The following is an 18,525-nucleotide window of genomic DNA, read 5'->3' as shown; positions in this document are numbered from 1 at the left end:
CAAAAATATTATCTTTTTTTTTCTTCTACTTTCAAAGAGGAAAGAATTATCACTGATAATTTTTTAAAAGATGAGGCTGGACAAATTATCTTGTCTGGGCTAAATCAATATGAACTTCCATGTGTTTTACCCACTATTGTATTATATATAATTGACCAAATGATGAAACTCGACAGAGAAGAGTTGCTACACATCTTTTTAATAACATGAGTTATTAAATCAATGGCTAACAAGCCTCCTGCACTGCACTGCAAGATCACCAGTTCTCTGTCTTCTACATTTCAATTTAAATAATCTAAATGTTCTGTTCAAGGTCAGAAAGATCCTGTGTTCATTCATTGTGATGAGGTGAGGTTTTTGCTGAGTATTAAAAAATAAAAATGATCATTTAGCAAGTAGGACAAAAGATAATCCATTGCTGAAAATAGCATCCACAACTGGCTTGGAAGGTTTACTATGGAAGAAAATGTACTCAGACAAATGCCAGTGACGTGATGCTTTGCCAGAAGATTCTTTTTGGTGTGTGTTTTAGACCGAATTCTTCTCATACACCAAACACAATCCCACGCCACCCTCAAATTATTTCTAATATATTGTGCTTTGGTAGCACATGTCCTCAGCCTACAATGTGGCAATATTAACAAGAAAAACCTAGCCCACATGAAATTCATACGTACTGTAAGAATCTTGTTAGGGATATGTTACTATATAACATGATGTGCTCTACAAGTAGAAATTTATCTTTGCTTTCAATCCCAGAAATAGTTGTACTTTTCCTAAGCAGCCTATTTTTTGGACACAAACTATGTACAGTAGACTCATGGCATTTTTGCAGATTTGATATTTGCAATCCCAGCATTCAAAAGAGACAAGTCAGATGGGTCTCAGGTTTAACTCACAACCACCGCAAGCTGGGATGTAGTATGAAACTCCTGCTAATAAGTGAGTCTGGTGCCCCAGTGTGCACATTAGTACAGCGTTGTTCGTTAGGTATCAGAGAGCCTCATTGTTCTTCACCAGCTGTCATGTCTGATCATGCTTTACTCCTCATGCTGGCTGCTAGAAAACTCGGAGTCAATTATCTATTTCCCTCCTGAAGTGAATAGATGTCACCGCATGAATTCTGGGTGCTAATCCCCTTCTTCTTAAGGATTCCATCTTAATGCAAATAAGCTCAGAGTTTCCAGGTGCCCTTCTGAAGGGCTTGGTGATCTGCACAGTCTTGCTTCACCCTGACCAAGGTCAGAGAGCTCAGTTCGGGAGGACCCCTGAGCTAGGCTCTACCAACAGGGCCGAATTGAGCAGACTAGAATGACTCCCCTGGCTTAGTGCCACTCCCCAACCAGAAATGCTCACTTCAAAGAAAACGTTCCCTCTTGGCTGAAGAGAGGGATGAGAAAAAGTAGAAATACTCATCTTTCACCCACACTGAGAAAAACGAGGGCATCTTTCCCAGCAAAAGGGGCAGTGCCAATTCCAGCATACTGAGTTTTGAGAATAACTTCTGGGTATTTCCAGAAGAGGCGCTCTGGTATAGGCAGAAAGAACAGCACAGCAGTCCACCTCCTAAGGAATATCCAGAGACAGCGTATGTTGGTTGCTGACCCAGCTCCAGAATTTCTATAGGGAAAGCACTTAGGGTAACCTTCTGGGTGAGAGCCGGGAGGGATTCAAGGATGTGTTTACATGGAAAGCAAGGTGGAGTGGAATTGACCAGGGAAATCTGTGGAACTCCAGCGGCCTTCCCAACAGATGACCTTTTAGAACAGTCACCAAAAATAGGCCAAAGAAGGGTGCCCCACCAGCTCAGTCAGTAGAGCGTGAAACTCTTTATCTTGTAAGTTCAAGCCCCATGTTGGATGTGGAGATTACTTAAAAATAAAATCTATTTCTAAAAAATAGGTCAAGGGATCCCTGGGTATTGGACAGCCCTGGTGGCTCAGCAGTTTAGCGCCGCCTTCAGCCCAGGGCCTGATCCTGGACACCCAGGATCGAATCCCACATCGGGCTCGCTGCATGGAGCCTGCCTCTCCCTCTGCCTGTGCCTCTGCCTCTCTCTGTATGTCTCTCGTGAATAAATAAATAAAATCTTAAAAAAAAAAAAAAAAAGGGATCCCTGGGTGGCTCAGTGGTTTAGTGCCTGCCTTCCGCCCAGGACGTGATCCTGGAGACCCGGGATCAAGTCTCACATCAGGCTCCCTGCATGCAGCCTGCTTCTCCCTCTGCCTCTCTCTCTCTCTCTCTCCCTCTCTCTCTGTCTCTCTCTGTGTGTGTGTGTGTCTCCCATGAATAAATAAATAAAATCTTTAAAATAAATAAATAAACAAAATAAAAATAAAAAATAGGTCAAATATTTCCAGCAATTAAGACCTATTTTATTAATAATTCCCCGCAATATGTCCTATTCATAGGTTCTGTCTGTGTTTCAGACATTCACTCAGTAAGTTCCTTTTAAGTGCCTTTCCTGGACAAGCAAGATGCCAGATGCTGGGGAGACTTGAAACGTGTAAATCTAGTTTCTGTCCACAGTGAATTTATAATCTAAAAGCATATTTAGACAAAGGCACAAATTACCATATTCTGCAAGTCAGAACATTGCAGTGCTATCAGAAAGGCACAAATAGGTTACAGCAGAAAAGGAAAGTTCACATGTCGCTGTGGAGAATGAAGAAACCATTTGTGGTTAGGGGCTCGTCATACCACTCCCAGCTTGGCCGACCATTTTCTAGGGCAGTCTCCAGAGACCTACAAAAGTCCTATAGTCCCAGACATCAAAATGCCTTCTGGGATGAGAACTGATAAAATTCATTACAATTAGCCTTGTAGAACTTCCAGACTTGAAGCTAGGACCTTGTGTATCTTTAATCCTCATGACAACCGCACAAGGTAAACATTATTGCTCTCACAGATGAAGAAACTATGCATGGTGATCAGCCATTAAAGGCTATCATAGTCAGGATTAAACCTAAATCTGCCCAAATCAGAAGCCTGCATTGTTCTCATTACTCCATCTGCCCCTCGAAAGTGCAACACTTCCTACTAATTATATTTTACCAAAAGACAATGTTTTGAAGGGAAAAGTATTTAAGAGCCAAAGAAGCAAAGCCTTGATAAACACTGGGCCTTTTGGGGAGAAGAAAGGGATTTTTAAGACGGTCCTGAAGATACAGCCCAAAGGCACACAGACTTCGCCATTACTCCTAAGTTTCTCATTTACCTGGCTATCATTTTTCCCCCAGCAAAACCACTAGTTATCAGCTTCTTTTGAATATTAAAAAAATAAGAATTTCTGGATGGCCTTAAATGAGTTCCTAGGACTTTTGTACTGAAAGCGAAGTGTCCTACTAGGAAAATGCTGTACATCTCTTTTCCAAAGATCCTGTAGGTGGCACTCATGCACTAGTTTTAACAGAAGGACCGGCCTTGCCCTTTCAGGAATCACAATAGGCACACAGCATACATCAAATTAACACCCCCTTTTATTCTAGGTGAGAAAGAAAGGGAGCCTTGCTCCCTGTACCTTCATCTAAAGATTCTCTTTTAACAAGGCTTATGTTCACCTGGAGAGGATATAACCCATGCACTGAGGGCGAAAGTGCCAGATTCCTGACACCTCTAAGCCTCAACAGATGACCCTAGGCCCTTGAGCAGGCACCTAACCTCTAAGGGTTCCTATCTAGAAAATGATAAGGGTAATCTAGAGCCTCTAATGTCCCTTCTGACTCAAATTTTATTTTGTTCCCCCACAAAAAGAATCTGAGTGTTCCCTAAGGAAAGGGAAAAAAAAAAAAAGTAATTTGTAAAGTCAAAGGTGAAAGGGACAATGAGAGTGATCCAGCTCAAAAAGCTGTTCGGTTCTTCAAAGTCCTTCCCTTATCTCCCCAGTGGATTTTGGCCTCCAGAAGTCCACAGGACAGCCCATATGACTGCTAGAAAGCTCTTAATGCTGAGTTGCCATGCTGGTCCTAATCCTACATTCTATGGTAAGGCTCACAACACAGGCCCACTCTCCATTTATCAGAAAGCAGAGATCATGCCCCCGACTTCATACACGTACACAAATCCCCAGAGGCTATCTAGCCCATTTAATTTTTTTTTTTTAATTTTCATTTTAAGTAATCTCTACTCCCAACATGGGGCCCAAACTTATGACACTAGAGTCTTATGCTCTATCAACTGAGCCAGCCAGACACCCCTGTCTATTTCCCTTTTATTTTTTTTATTTTTGTTTTTTTAAGAGTTTATTTATGTATTTGAAAGAGAGGGAGGAGTAGAGGGACAAGCATACTCCCCTGCTGAGCAGGAAGCCTGACACAGGACTCGATCCTGGGACCCCAAGATCATGATCTGAGCCAAAGGCAGATGCTTAACCAACTGAGCCCCACCCAGGTGCCCCTCTATTTCCCCCTTAATCCTGCTACCTAGAAGTCAATGAAATGCTCTGGATAGGGCAGCTGTGGCTCAGCGGTTTAGCGCCGCCTTCAGCCCAGGATGTGATTCTGGAGACCTAGGATCAAGTCCCATGTCAGGCTCCCTGCATGGAGCCTGCTTCTCCCTCTGCCTGTGTCTCTGCCTCTCTCTCTCTCTCTCTCTCTGTGTGTGTGTGTGTGTGTGTGTGTGTGTCTTCCTGTGTCTCTCATGAATAAATAAATAAAATCTTTTAAAAAAAATGCTCTGGATAAATCTAACTAAGGTGGAGTAGAACAAAACTATCAACTTTGTCGTTACAAATACTGTACCTTTATTATTTCATATTATTCATAGCACACTGTCCTATAGATTCCTAAACAGCTCTAGTTAATTAATTAATCAAAACTTCTAAAACACCAGGCAGCCTGGGTGGCTCAGTGGTTTAGTGCCACCTTCTGCCTAGGATGTGATCCTGGGGACCAGGGATCTGATCCAGTCCCATATAGGGCTCCCCACAGGGAGCCTGCCTATGTCTCTGCCTCTCTCTGTGTGTGTCTATCATGAATAAATAAATAAAATCTTAAAAAAAAAAAAAAAGACACCAGATACAAGTGGCTACTGAGCACTTGATATGTGTGACCAGTACAACTGAGGAACTGAATTATTTTAATTTTATGCCTTTAATTGAAATGAAAAACAAGTACTCAAGTTCAATTATTAGGGAAACCTTTCAAATAAGTTGGAAACAACTTGGATACATGAATCTATTTTTTACCTGTAAATTTTATGAAATCTAAGTACAGATCAAGTATTTACGGTGAAAATTTAGCTCTGGATTGAGATGTGTTCTAAGTGTAAAATACATATTGGTTTTCAAAGATTTCACATAGGAAGTATAAATATCTTAATCATTTTATATTGATTATATGTTGAAATTATAAAATTATAAAATTTTGGATAAATTGGATAAATTGAGTCTGATAAAATATATTATTAAAACTAATTTTATCTAACTCTTTTAACATTTATTAACAGACCTACTAGAAAAGGTAAAATTATGTATACAGCTTATATTACTCTACTAGACCATGCTGCTTCAAATTATTCAAAGTAACTGCCAATCTATATCCCCTGTAAATCTGTCCAGTTGGGTTTTCAGATTCTAATGTAGAACTTTATATTAATGCCATTTACATTTCTATTTCTTGAGTCTGATTTATTATTTAACCAGGCAACATGGTCTTCTGGAATTCTGATCCCATACATTTGCAATCCCCTTCAACATCATGTGATCCACAAATGTGATAAATAAACTATTCATAATCATCTAAGCCTTTGATTAAAATATGGACAAAGTTGGGGCATCTGGGTGGCTCAGTTGGTTAGGCATTGGACTCTTGGTTTTGGCTCTGGTTGTGATCTCCTGGTTGTGGGATCAAACCCTGAGTCTGACTCTGTACTCAGTGAGGAACCTGCTTGAGATTCTCTCTCTCTCTCCCCCCTCTTTCTCTCTCTCTGGCCCTCCTCCCACTTTCCCTTTCAAATAAATAAATCTTTAAAAAAGGAAAAGAAATGACCCATTAATTAAGCATCACCTTGGATGTGCTTCTTTTTTTTGTAAGATTTTATTTGTTTATTCATGAGAGACACAGAGAGAGAAGCAGAGACACAGGCAGAGGGAGCGGCAGACTCCCTGCAGGGAACCCGATGTGGGACTCGATCCCCAGACCCAATCATGGGATCCTGCCCTGAGACGCTCAACCGCTCAGCCACGCAGGCGTCCCGAATGTGCTTTTTTTAAGTTAAATAATACTTCGGGTGATTGGAACAGCATACATGCATTTCCATGGTCTACTGTATTGCTCGGACCTGCCCACCCCCTGCCTGAGAGGTGATGGACTGAAAGGTCGGAGCAATCAGTGAAGCTCCTGGTCAGGGTCAGGGTGGGCCTGGGCCTGGGCCTGGGAAGGAGGCATCCAGAGAGACAAACACAGGGCACTGGCTGACATAGCAGGCTGCAGCTCGAGAGGGCAGGCAGTCCCAAACTGGGTTGGGCTTTCAGACCATGGGGTGAGAAGGCCGGGGCTGGAGCCTGGTAGAACTGCGAGACGGGAAGCTTGCCAGGTGGGAGGCAGGCACACTGTGTGGAAGTCCAGTGCGAGCCAGCCTTTCCCTTTGGCCCCCTTGTCTCAGGGTCAGGGAACCGTAGAGGAATCTTAGACATCCTTTCACTCAAACTTCTAGCCTGTCTTGCCTCATCCCTGCAAAACCGGCGGTGCGGGCCACCCAGCCACTGCTGAACACCTCCGCCAGCAGGGGGCTCAGGATTTCCCTGGGAAAGGTTCCTTTGCAAAAAACTCTACCGTCAAGGAATCCTTCCTTAAATTAAGCAGAAATCTGACTCCTTAAAACTTCAACTCAAGGTCTTATTTCTGCCCTTTGAATAAACTTAATTCTTCAACATAGCGGGTACAGTTATATACCAAGGTAGTAAGTGACCTTTTTTTTTTTTTTTTAAGATTTTATTTATTTACTCATGAGAGACAGAGACAGAGAGGCAGAGACACAAGCAGAGGGAGAAGCAAGGCTCCAGGCAGGGAGCCCGATGTGGGTCCCCATCCCAGATCCCGGGATCACGCCCTGAGCTGAAGGCAAACGCTCAACCGCTGAGCCACCCAGGCGCCCCAGCAAGTGACAGTCCTGGACTATGAACTCTGTTCATATCCAGGCGATCCTAGTATTTTCAGTCATTCTTCACTGGAAATGGTTTTGAATTTCTTCACCATCCTGAGTGCCCTCCTCCAAAACCCAATAGATTAGGCCTATCAACATCCCTCATAAAGCACAGCACCCAGTACTGAACACGGTACTCCTGCAATGTATCAGCTCCCGTCCACCTGACACTAACCTTCGTCTAAAATGGTCTAATGGGGGATCCTGGGCGGCTCAGCGGTTTAGCGCTTGTCTTGGCCCAGGGCGTGATCCTGGAGTCCCGGGATTGAGTCCCATGTTGGGCTCCCTGCATGGAGCCTGCTTCTCTCTCTGCCTGTGTCTCTGCCTCTCTCTCGCTGTCTGTCATGGATGAATAAAATCTTTTTAAAAAATAAAAAATAAAATAAATAAATAAAATGGTCTAATGATTTGAGGTGGTTACATTATACCATTGACACATTCAGAATTTGCAGTCTACCCAAGTACAGAGATGATTTTATGCAATGCTATTCATTGCATGTGTACCTCAGTGTAGCTATGTTAGAAAATGCTATTCAAAAAAAAAAGAGAAAGAAAGAAAAGAAAATGCTATTCAGTGTAGCGCATTGTTCCTGGGAATCCAGAAGTAGCCTCAGATTCCTTCTCAACACAATCTCCAGTCGGCCACCCACAGCTGACACACAGATGCAGCCTGACACCTAAGTGCCAAGGTAAATCTTCCCCACCCTGAACCTTTGCCTCTGATTTCTGACCAATCAAGGCGTTTACATTAATCTCTGATTGAATTTATTGATAGTGGATTTAACCTAACAACTCCAGTTTCATTATCTGCATGACAGTGCTTAACAGAACATCTATGATGCCATCCAAATATTTCCCTTAATTATTTTTCTTTAGTATTGCCCTTGATGGTTTGTTTTTTTTTTTTAAGATTTATTTATTTGTTAATGAGACACACAGAGAGAGAGGCAGAGAGACATAGGCAGAGGGAGAAGCAGGCTCTATGCAGACAGCCCGATGCAGGACTCCATCCCAAGACTCGGGGATCACACCCTGAGCCACCGGCAGAAGCTCAACCACAGGACCACCCAGGCATCCCTGCCCCTGATGGTTACTGGAAATTATCTATTTTATTATCCAATATATTTACTGAATGGACTTTTATGTTCTCTTTTTAGGTTTTTTTTTTTTTTAAGATTTTATTTATTTACTCATGAGAGACACAGAGAGAAAGAGAGAAGCAGAGACACAGGCAGAGGGAGAAGCAGGCCCCATGCAGGGATCCCGACGCGGGACTTGATCCTGGGTCTCCAGGATCAGGTTCCAGGCCGAAGGCTGCACTAAACCACTGAGCCGCCCAGGCTGCCCTCTTTTTAGTTTAAAAGTATTTCCATTTCATATTAAAATTCTTGTGTACTTTTTTATGTCTGTTTCATTTATAAACTTTTACTGGGATTAGATGGGCTATAAGCAGTAGCCATCAATATGATCAAGAAAATGTGCAGCGCTCACCACTCTTAAACTAGCCTGACCCTCGATGCATGTCAATAACTTCTTATGGAGATCAGGAGGCTCCATGATCAGCATCTAACATTTTCTTTTTTCATCACCCTTCCATGGAAGCCATTAGGGCCAGGATAGAAAACCTGAATACTTCAAGAGCATAAACTAGTACCAAGTTTTTATTTTCCCTTACTCAGTCTCCCATAGGACTATGCAGCTAGTAGAGCATGGAAATGGATTTGGTTTTGAACTTCTGCACTATGTGCAAAAGGGAACAAAGAATCATAACATCTTATTCTCTGGTTTCCACAAAATTGACAATTGAGGTTCAATATTCAGTAATATAACTTCTTAAGAGTAAACCAGATCTTTTGGAAAGTTGTATTTCAGTTTACTGGCAAGAGGCAAGTCTTGGATTCCCTGAGTTGGATTTTAGTTAAGTGATGTCTTGAGGGCTAACAACGCAGACTGTTACACCCTCAGCTTAATCCCACTATCACAGAACTCTGTGTCACAAAAGGTCAGAATATATTAAATAGATGTTGAGTTGCTGACCAGCCTCCTTTACCCTTATGCATGCAAACCGGATATTCTAGTTTACAAACTATGATTCATATAATTCCTTCACCTCTCCTTATCCTTTATCCAGCCACTGTATTACTGGGGAATGTGATACTCTGCTAGACGGTCCATACTCTAATTGAAATTACCCAAAGACAACAGTGTGATGAAGTGGTTTGAGCATAGAAGCTGCAAAGAAAGATCCATTTTCCAATCCAACTAGGAGGTTAATGATTATATGTCACTTTGGAAAATCATCACCTCTTTGTTGAAATGAAAACTAAGTCCAAATGCATGTTGCTTTGTGTTGGGTCAGACCCTCTAACCTTTAGAGGGGAGAGGTCAAGGCCTCATTCCCACCCTGCACTTCCATCCCCTCTAAAGGAACTCGGATAAAGGACAAAATAGTGTCCTGTAAGATGCAAAATTTAGGAACAATACTAGAGAGCAGAACTTTCTGTGGGAGGAGAAGCAGTACTTAAAAGGCCCTGCACCCAAAAACAACTGTAGGTAAGAGAGACTTTGGGACCCTGCAGCTTGTGAAGTATTCTAGCCCTCCCAGGCACAGCAGGATCCCCATGGCGCCCAGATTAAAGGAAGCAAGCCCAGAGCGTGTAGATTCCTTGGGCCTTAGGACAGGAAGGAGAAAGAAATCTAAGGTTCCCAGACTATCCTCCTCAGCTTAGCAACAGGAAAGACATGATAGGGGTTTGGGGCAACCTTGCAGCAGGAATAAAATAAGAGTTTTTTTGTTTTGTTTTGTTTTTTAAATTTTATTTGTTCATTCATGAGAAACCTAGGCAGAGAGAGAAGCAGGCTCCCTACAGGCAGCCTGATGCAGGACTCCATCCCAGGACCCCAAGATCATGACCTGAGCCAAAAGTAGATGCTCAACTGCTGAGCCGCCCAGGTGACCCTAAAAGAGAGTATTTGCCTGTGTCATCCTCTACCCTCTAACCTGGGACCCAAGCACCCTCTAGGGGCTGGGAAAGGACTTGGACTATGGGATATGAAAACATGTCTTCCAAAATAGGAGACCTGAAATAGGCAGGACTACAACATAGTGAAGAGTAGAATCCTGGTGAGTGATCTTCCATCTTGGCTTAGGCTTGTACCAACTGTGTGACCTTGAGCCTAGTGAACTCATCTATAGCACAGAGATAATGATACTGTCCACCTCAGAGGAGTAAGAATATAAGGTCTGAAGCTCTCATAAAGAAGTTATTGAAAGGGGGCACTCAGTCATGATCCCGGGGTCCTGTGATCGAGCCCCACATGGGGCTCCCTGCTCAGTAGGGAATTTGCTTCTCCCTCTTCCTCTGCCTCTCTCCACCCCCTGCCCCAACACTGCACTGTCTCTCTCTCAAACAAATACATAAAACATTTTTTAAAGAGATTATCTGGAAGTGAGTGCAAAATAAGAGCTCCATAAACGTGAGCCATTGTGATTATAATAGAGCTTTTTAAACTGAGATTAAAACACACCTATTTGGTGTCAGCATGATGGGGGAGGGGGGGGCTTTAATTCATATTATAAATACCCACATGGAGTCACAGAAAACTGAGCATTAGTTAACAAACACCCCAGGGCAGCCTTTGGAGAGAATATTTAATAACCAGAGGAAGCTTCTGGGTCAGGTCTTATTCTTCATCACATCCATCTCTAGCTCCACCCTCAGCAAAAGCAGAGCAGCAGCAGCTCGGGAGCTGAATAAAACCCACTAATCGCTAGGGGCTGGTGGTAGAAAAGTGGAGAAACTGGGACGCCTGGGTGGCTCTGTGAGGCTCCTCACAGGGAGCCTGCTTCTCCCTCTGCCTATGTCTCTGCCTCTCTCTCCCTGTGTCTCTCATGAACAAATAAATAAAATCTTTCTAAAAATAAAAACATAAAATAAAATTTTAAAAAAAGTGGAGAAACTGCACAGAACTCCTGCCCTAGTGGTGCTTATGTTCTAGTGCAGGGAGAGAAACAACAAAGCAAGCAATACACATAGTACATACAATGGCATAAGTACCATGCAGAAAAGCAACATGGTGAGGGCACCCAGGATGCTGGGGTGCTAGGGTGCTTAGGTTGAGTGGGCTAGGCAGTCTCAAAGGAGATAGCATTTGGGTAGCAAACTAACTGAAGACAAGAACAAATATGGGATATGTGGGGTGTCTGAGCTCCAGAGAAGCAACAAGTGCCAAGGTCCTGAGGCCAAGCCCTTGGTAGGCAGTGCATGGGAAGGCCCCCCAGTACAAGAGACAGGCAGTTAGGAGCTTAATGAGGCAGGCGACACCCCACCACTCACATCTGTGACGCGTGCTCTTTCTTTCTTCATGGTGCTTGACACCTTGTACCAAGCTTTTAGATTTTACTTCCCTAGTGTATTTATGTTTTCCTACCTCCCCTGGCCAGAATGTGAGCTCTCACAGCACAAGGATCTCCTCTGTTGGCTTCACTGATTTGTCCCAGTCATCTGAAACTGGTCCCACAGTGAGCACAGAACCACAGTGAGCACAGAACCCACAATAAATACTTGGTGAAGGAGGGACGCCTGGGTGGCTCAGTGGTTGAGCATCTGCCTTTGGCTCAGGGCGTGATCCTGGAGTCCCGGGATCAAGTACCATATCAGGCTCCCTGCATGGAGCCTGCTTCTCCCTCCTACCTGTGTCTCTGCCTCTCTCTGTGTGTCTCTAATGAATAAATAAGTAAAATCTTTAAATAAATAAATAAATAAATAAATAAATAAATAAATAAATAAATACTTGGTGAATGCAGGAGTGGCATGAAGCCCAAGATGAAGACATAAGGTTTGTTCTAAAGGCAATGGGGGTTTGGGAGATTTTGAGCAGGAAAGTGACATGCTCAAATTGATGTTTTTGATTGCTTTAGGTATTATGGAAAAAAGAAAATTTATTTTTTATTTTATTTTAAGATTTTATTTATTTGGGACACAGAGAGAGAGAGACACAGAGACAGAGAGGCAGAGACACAGGCAGAGGGAGAAGCAGGCTCCATGCAGGGAGCCCGACGTGGGACTCGATCCGGGGTCTCCAGGATCACGCCCTGAGCCCAAGGCAGGCACTAAACCACCGAGCCACCTAGGGATCCCCAAGAAAAGAAAATTTTAAAAGACCAAGATTGAATGAAAGAATGAATGATTGAATGAATTTCAGAGTCCCTAACTCCTACTTATGACAGGGAGGATTTTTCAGGTGTAATTCAAACTGGAAGCTGCTCTACCAATATTAGAGGGTAGAAAGGTATCCTCACTAACATCCACCCTATCCAGTGGCTCAGAGTGACCCCAGGGGAAAACAAACAAGACAGCTGCAATGCTGGGCAGCAGAAGCCCCTCCCAGGAAAAGTTAGAAGACCTCCCCATGCTAGCAAACCTCGCTCTGCAGAACTCTGAGCAATCACAGATGGAGACTGTTCCTGTGGCTGGTGTCTGGAACAGATCCTGGGAAACTGCAGAAAAGGAGCCAGAATAGAACTAGGATAGCCAAAAGGATCTGGGCTCAACCAACAAGGACGTTTCCTGAGACATGCCCAGCTGAGGATCCCACCAGCTTCCTTGTGAGGAAGTGGCCAGAGCCATTCTGTAAGGTATCTGTGGTAGAGAAGCTCCTGTCTAAGGCAAGGATTTCAGAAAGCAGAGGCCTGACTCAATTGTGTAGTCTAGCCATTCTCAGACTTTTTTTTTTTTTTTCAGCCACCTGGGTGGCTCAGTTGGTGAAGCATCTGCCTTCCCAGGTTCCTGGGATCAAGCTCTGAGGTGGGGTCCCTGCTCCCCTGCTCAGGGGGAGTCTGCTCCTCTTCCCTCTGCCCCTCCTCCCAGCTCGTGTACTCTCTCTCACTAGCTCACTCTGCTCTCTCTCTCTCAAATGAATAAATAAAATCTTTTGTAAAACAACAAATAAATAAACTTTTTTTCTTCAAGTGAGCTCTAAGCCCAACATGAAGCTTGAACCCAGACTCCAAGAATCACATGCTCCACCAACTGAGCCAGGCAGGCATCCCTCAATTAAGCTTTTTTTGTTAGGGCAGCCCCGGTGGCTCAGCGGTTTAGCGCCACCTTCAGCCCAGGGTGTGATCCTGGAGACCTGGGATTGAGTCCCATTTTGGGCTCCCTGCATGGAGCCTGCTTCTCCCTCTGCCTGTGTCTCTTCCTCTCTCTCTCTGTGTCTCTCCTGAATAAATAAATAAGATCTTTTAAAAAATAATAATTAAAAAATAAAATTTAAAAAAAACAACTTTTTTTAAATTTTATTTTATTTTATTTTTTTAAGATTTTATTTATTTATTCATGATAGTCACACAGAGAGAGACAGAGAGGCAGAGACACAGGCAGAGGGAGAAGCAGGCTCCATGCACCGGGAGCCCGATGTGGGATTCGATCCCGGGTCTCCAGGATCGCGCCCTGGGCCAAAGGCAGGCGCCAAACCGCTGCGCCACCCAGGGATCCCCTAAATTTTATTTTTAAGTAATCTCTACACCCTGAGATCAAGTTGCATGCTCTATCGGCTGAGCCAGTCCAGCACCCTCAATTAAACCTTTGGATGGGGATCCCTGGGTGGCGCAGCGGTTTAGCGCCTGCCTTTGGCCCAGGGCGCGATCCTGGAGACCCGGGATCGAATCCCACATCGGGCTCCCGGTGCATGGAGCCTGCTTCTCCCTCTGCCTGTGTCTCTGCCTCTCTCTCTCTCTGTGTGTGACTATCATAGATAAATAAAAATTAAAAAAAAAAAAAATTTTTTTTAAAATAAATAAAAAAAAAAAACCTTTGGATGTTGTTATATAAAGTCCTGAATTAAAGAATCTCTTCTGATATTGATAAAGTGGACAATCTGATGGAGTGGAGACTAATGAAAATGTCTGCCAAGATTCTGATGGCCAGAGTATAGCACCTTAATAGCCAGGGTGCTGCCATGTTCTGCACACTTCCATTTCCATGTCAGATTATTTTTATTTTTTTTTAAGATTTATTTATTTATTTATTTATCATAGACAGAGAGAGAGAGAGGCAGAGACACAGGAGGAGGGAGAAGCAGGCTCCTTGCCAGTAGCCTGACGCGGTACTCGATCCCGGGACTCCAGGATCGCGCCCTGGGCCAAAGGCAGGCCCTAAACTGCTGAGCCACCCAGGGATCTCCTCAGATTATTTTTATTAACCATTTTATTGACTTACAGTGTGTGTGATAAAGAGCAAATACTCTATGTATATTCCATGTGAGGTATATTCACTATATTTTTTAAGTACATAGAATGACTATTCACCTCGTTTTTTTTCTTTTCTTTTTTTTTTTAAGATTTTATTTATTTATTCATGAGAGACACAGAGAGAGAGAGAGACAGAGACACAGGCAAAGGGAGAAGCAGGCTCCATGCAGGGAGCCCGACTCAATCCTGAGTCTCCAGGATCAAGCCCTGGGCTGAAGGCGGCCCTAAACTGCTGAGCCACCCGGGCTGCCCTCATCTCGTTTTCTTTTCTTTTTTTTTTTTTTTTCTCACCTCGTTTTCTATCAACATTTTTGCTCCCTTCAAGTGAGCAGCTCATCTGCAAAGTTGTTCACATAAAGAAAGGAACTGGTGAAGCTCTTCCTCTTCAAAATAGACCCATAGTCTTTCTTGGCCTCTTAGGTTCTGGTTTCCTCTTGTGGCCTCTATAATTCTAGGCAAGTGATATTTTACAATTCCTAAAACCTTTTAAAAAGCTTGAAATTTGGTAAATTAGACAGTATCATCTTTCTCCTTTGGAAGAAGAAATTGAGGTCTTGTCTTTTCCTTAAATCATTTTATGGGCCATTAATTGAATAGATAATGTTTCTCAGCAAAGACTGAAGGGCCATTTACCTTTTCAACTTGACAACTAGCCATGGTCACAAGAGAGGGGACACCAAGCTTTCATGAAGAGCACAGGCCCAGCTGGAATTAAAAAGCTACACAGTTTAGTCTCTTATTGCATCCTTACACACATGAGTGAGACCACTACCAACTTTTTCACTATAATGAATCTTTGTTTTAACTGGAAATTCAGAGTATCAAGAAATCTACCTTTGAACACCAATAAAAAATAAATTTACAAAAAAATTTAAAAAAAATTTTTTAAAAGAAATCTACTGGTGTAATAGTTTGGTTTTAGAAAGGCAAAGGATTTGTTTTGCTCTTTGAGATTCAAGAATTAACAAGATGAAAGGCCAAATATCTCATCCCAAATACCCACCCCCTCTGCCCTTGACTGTGTCCATGTTTTTTGGTAAAGGCACCAGGGGCACTTAACTGCCTTTCTAGACAGAGAACTTGGGTCTTTCAGAAAACGGCTCTGCAAGTGACTGGATCAGTAGAATCAGAGGAGAGAAAACAACTCTCCTTTGAAAAGATGTCAAACAAACCGAAAAAAAGGAGTTTCAGTCAGAATGTTGAGCCCTTGGACTAAAATACGACTCCATATCAAATCACCCTGCAGTAGCCCTTCCACTACCACCTCTCCAATAAACTTTGATTGTCTGATGAGACTATGCTTTATTGCATCAAAAAAGTTACCATGGGTCAGGAGGGCTGCAACCGCCCTTGGAACAGTCAGTTTCTTCATCACAAGGGAGCTAGCATATCCTTAAAAAAAAATCATGGTAAAATACACATAAAATTTACCACTGTAACCATTTTTAGGTGTATATTTCAGGGACCTTAAATCTAGTCACATCAGTGTGCAACCATCACTGCCATCTGTCTCCAGAACTTTTCCATCATCCCCAACTGAAACCTTGTGCCCACTAAACACTAACTTCCCATCCTCCCTCCCACCAGTCTGTGGTATCCAGCATTCTACTTTCTGTCTCTAGAAATGTATCTACTCTGGGAACCTTGTATAAGAGGAATCACACAATATTTTTCCTTTTGTGACTGGCTTATTTCACTGGTTTATTCATAGCATAGCATGTGTCAGAAGCTCCTTCTTCTTTATTTTTTTTTTAAAGATTTTATTTATTTATTCATGAGAAACACAGAGATGTGTGAGAGAGAGGCAGAGACACAGGCAGAGGGAGAAGCAGGCCCCATGCAGGGAGCCCGATGTGGGACTCGATCCCGGGACTCCAGGATCACGCCCTGGGCTGAAGGCAGGGGCTAAACCGCTGAGCCACCCAGGGATCCCCCCTTCTTCTTTAAGGTGAATAAAATTCTACTGTATGGAGATACCACATTTTGTTTATCCATTCATTTGTTGATAGAAACTTGGGTAGTTGCTGCCTTTGGCTATTATGAGTAATTCTGCTATGAACATGAGTGTGCAAATAACCTGTTTGATCCCTATTTTCATTTCTTTCGGCAGTATACCCAAAAGTGGAATTACTGGATCACATGATAATTCTGTGTTTAACTTTTGGAGAAGCCACCATACTGTTTTCCATAGTGGCTACACCATTTTACATTCCCACCAGCAGCAACACATCCTCTTCATGCCTACTCATTTATGTATTAACAGGATCCTTGGCTCAAAATATCACCATTGTTTAATTCCACCTGTTATCTGTCATATTAGAGTACAAGGACACAGAGGCAAGCAATGGACTTCAGTGAAATTTTCCTTGTAGGAAGACAGTCCGCAATCAACACATTGTTGGCTTGAGTGAAAAGATTTTGACATAGTGTTATACAAGCTTAAAACAAGAAAGAGAAATCCTTTGGATTGCAGCAGAAAGCCTGTTGGACACACATACTCCCCATTCCTCTTCATCTTCTTTAAGATAGAGGCAAGGAGGGACACCTGGGTGACTCAGTGGTTGAGCATCTGCCTTTAGTTCAGGGCATGATCCCGGGGTCCTAGGATCGAGTCCCATATCAGGCTCCCTCTGCCTATGTAACTACCTCTCTCATGGATAAATAAAGAAAATCTTTAAAAAAAAAAAAAAAAGAGGGAAGATGGCTATGTGAAGACAGAAGGAGAGGTGGGAGTTATGTCAAGGAATGGCAGGCAGCACAGGTGGCTAAACCACTGGGTTTAGCGCTGCCTTCAGCCCAGGGTGTGATCCTGGAGACCCTGGGATCGAGTCCCACATCAGGAGCCCTGCATGGAGCCTGCTTCTCCCTCTGCCTGTGTCTCTGTCTCTCTCTCTCTCTGTCTCTCATGAATAAATAAAATCTTAAAAAAAGAGGGGGGGGCGGGGAATGGCAGCGGCCACCAGAAGCTAGAGGGTCCCTCCCCTAGAGGTTTTAGAGAGATCATGTCCCTGCCAACATCTTGATTTTGGATTTGTAGCCTCCAGAACTGGGAGAAAATACATTCTGTTGTTTTAAACTACTCAATTTATGAGACTTTGTAACAGCAGCCCTAGGAAATGAACCTAGAGTTCAGTACCTAGAAATCACACCCAAAAGCACATGATGATGTCACCACCATTTCCATACTTATTATGAAAAATGTGAGCTGAGAAGGTTTTCTTAAGGAAATGATCGCCTGTCATAATATCAGATTCCCCTAAGTGTTTATGGACTTCTTATATTTTTAAAGATTTTATTTATTTATTTGAGAGAGACAGAGATAATGACAGAGATAGCAAGAGAGAGCACTAGCAGGGAGGAGAGGGAGAAGCAGGCTCCCTGCTGAGCAGGGAGCCCAACCTGGAGCTCAATCCCAGAACCCTGAGATCCTGACCTGAGCTGAAGGCAGCCACTTAATCGACTGGGCCACCCAGGAGACCCTGTTTATGGACTTTTAAATTTTAACCTTAGTTAATGAAATAGTCTCTGGCTGGAAAGTTTTCTTTTTTGGTACATAGACACTTTTTTTTTTTTTAAGATTTCTTTATTTATGGGGCACCTGGGTGGCTCAGTTGGTTAAATGTCTGACTTCCATTCAGCTTATGATCTCAGGGTGCTGGGATCAAGTCCCACATTGGGCTCCCTACTCAGTGGGGAGTCTGTTTCTCCCTCTCTTTCTACCCCTCCTCCATGCACATGCTCCCTCGTGTCTCTCTCTCTCTCTCTCTCTCAGATAAATAAAATCTATTATCTATTTATTTGAAAGAGAGAGAACACACCCAAGAATAGGGGGAGGAACAAAGGGAGAAGCAGGGAGAGAATCTCAAGCCCAGTGTGCACTGAGCAGCAAGCCCAACTGCAGCTCCATCCCAGAACCCTGAGATCATGACCTGAGCTGAAATCAGGAATCAACACTTAATCCATGAGCCACCCAGGTGCCCTGGTACATAGACACTTCTAATCTCTATACGTGATTCACTTTCACATGAAAATTATAAGCCCAATATTGTTCAGATGTTCCTGAGTCGGACCACACAAAGTTGGGAGTGATTTAGCATGAAAAAAAGGAAAGGGGATGGATTCTACATTCA

Source organism: Vulpes lagopus, chromosome 9 (assembly GCF_018345385.1).
Source record: "Vulpes lagopus strain Blue_001 chromosome 9, ASM1834538v1, whole genome shotgun sequence".
Lineage (NCBI taxonomy): Eukaryota > Metazoa > Chordata > Mammalia > Carnivora > Canidae > Vulpes > Vulpes lagopus.
The sequence above is the reverse complement of the archived record's forward strand: the minus strand, read 5'-3'. Positions refer to the sequence as shown.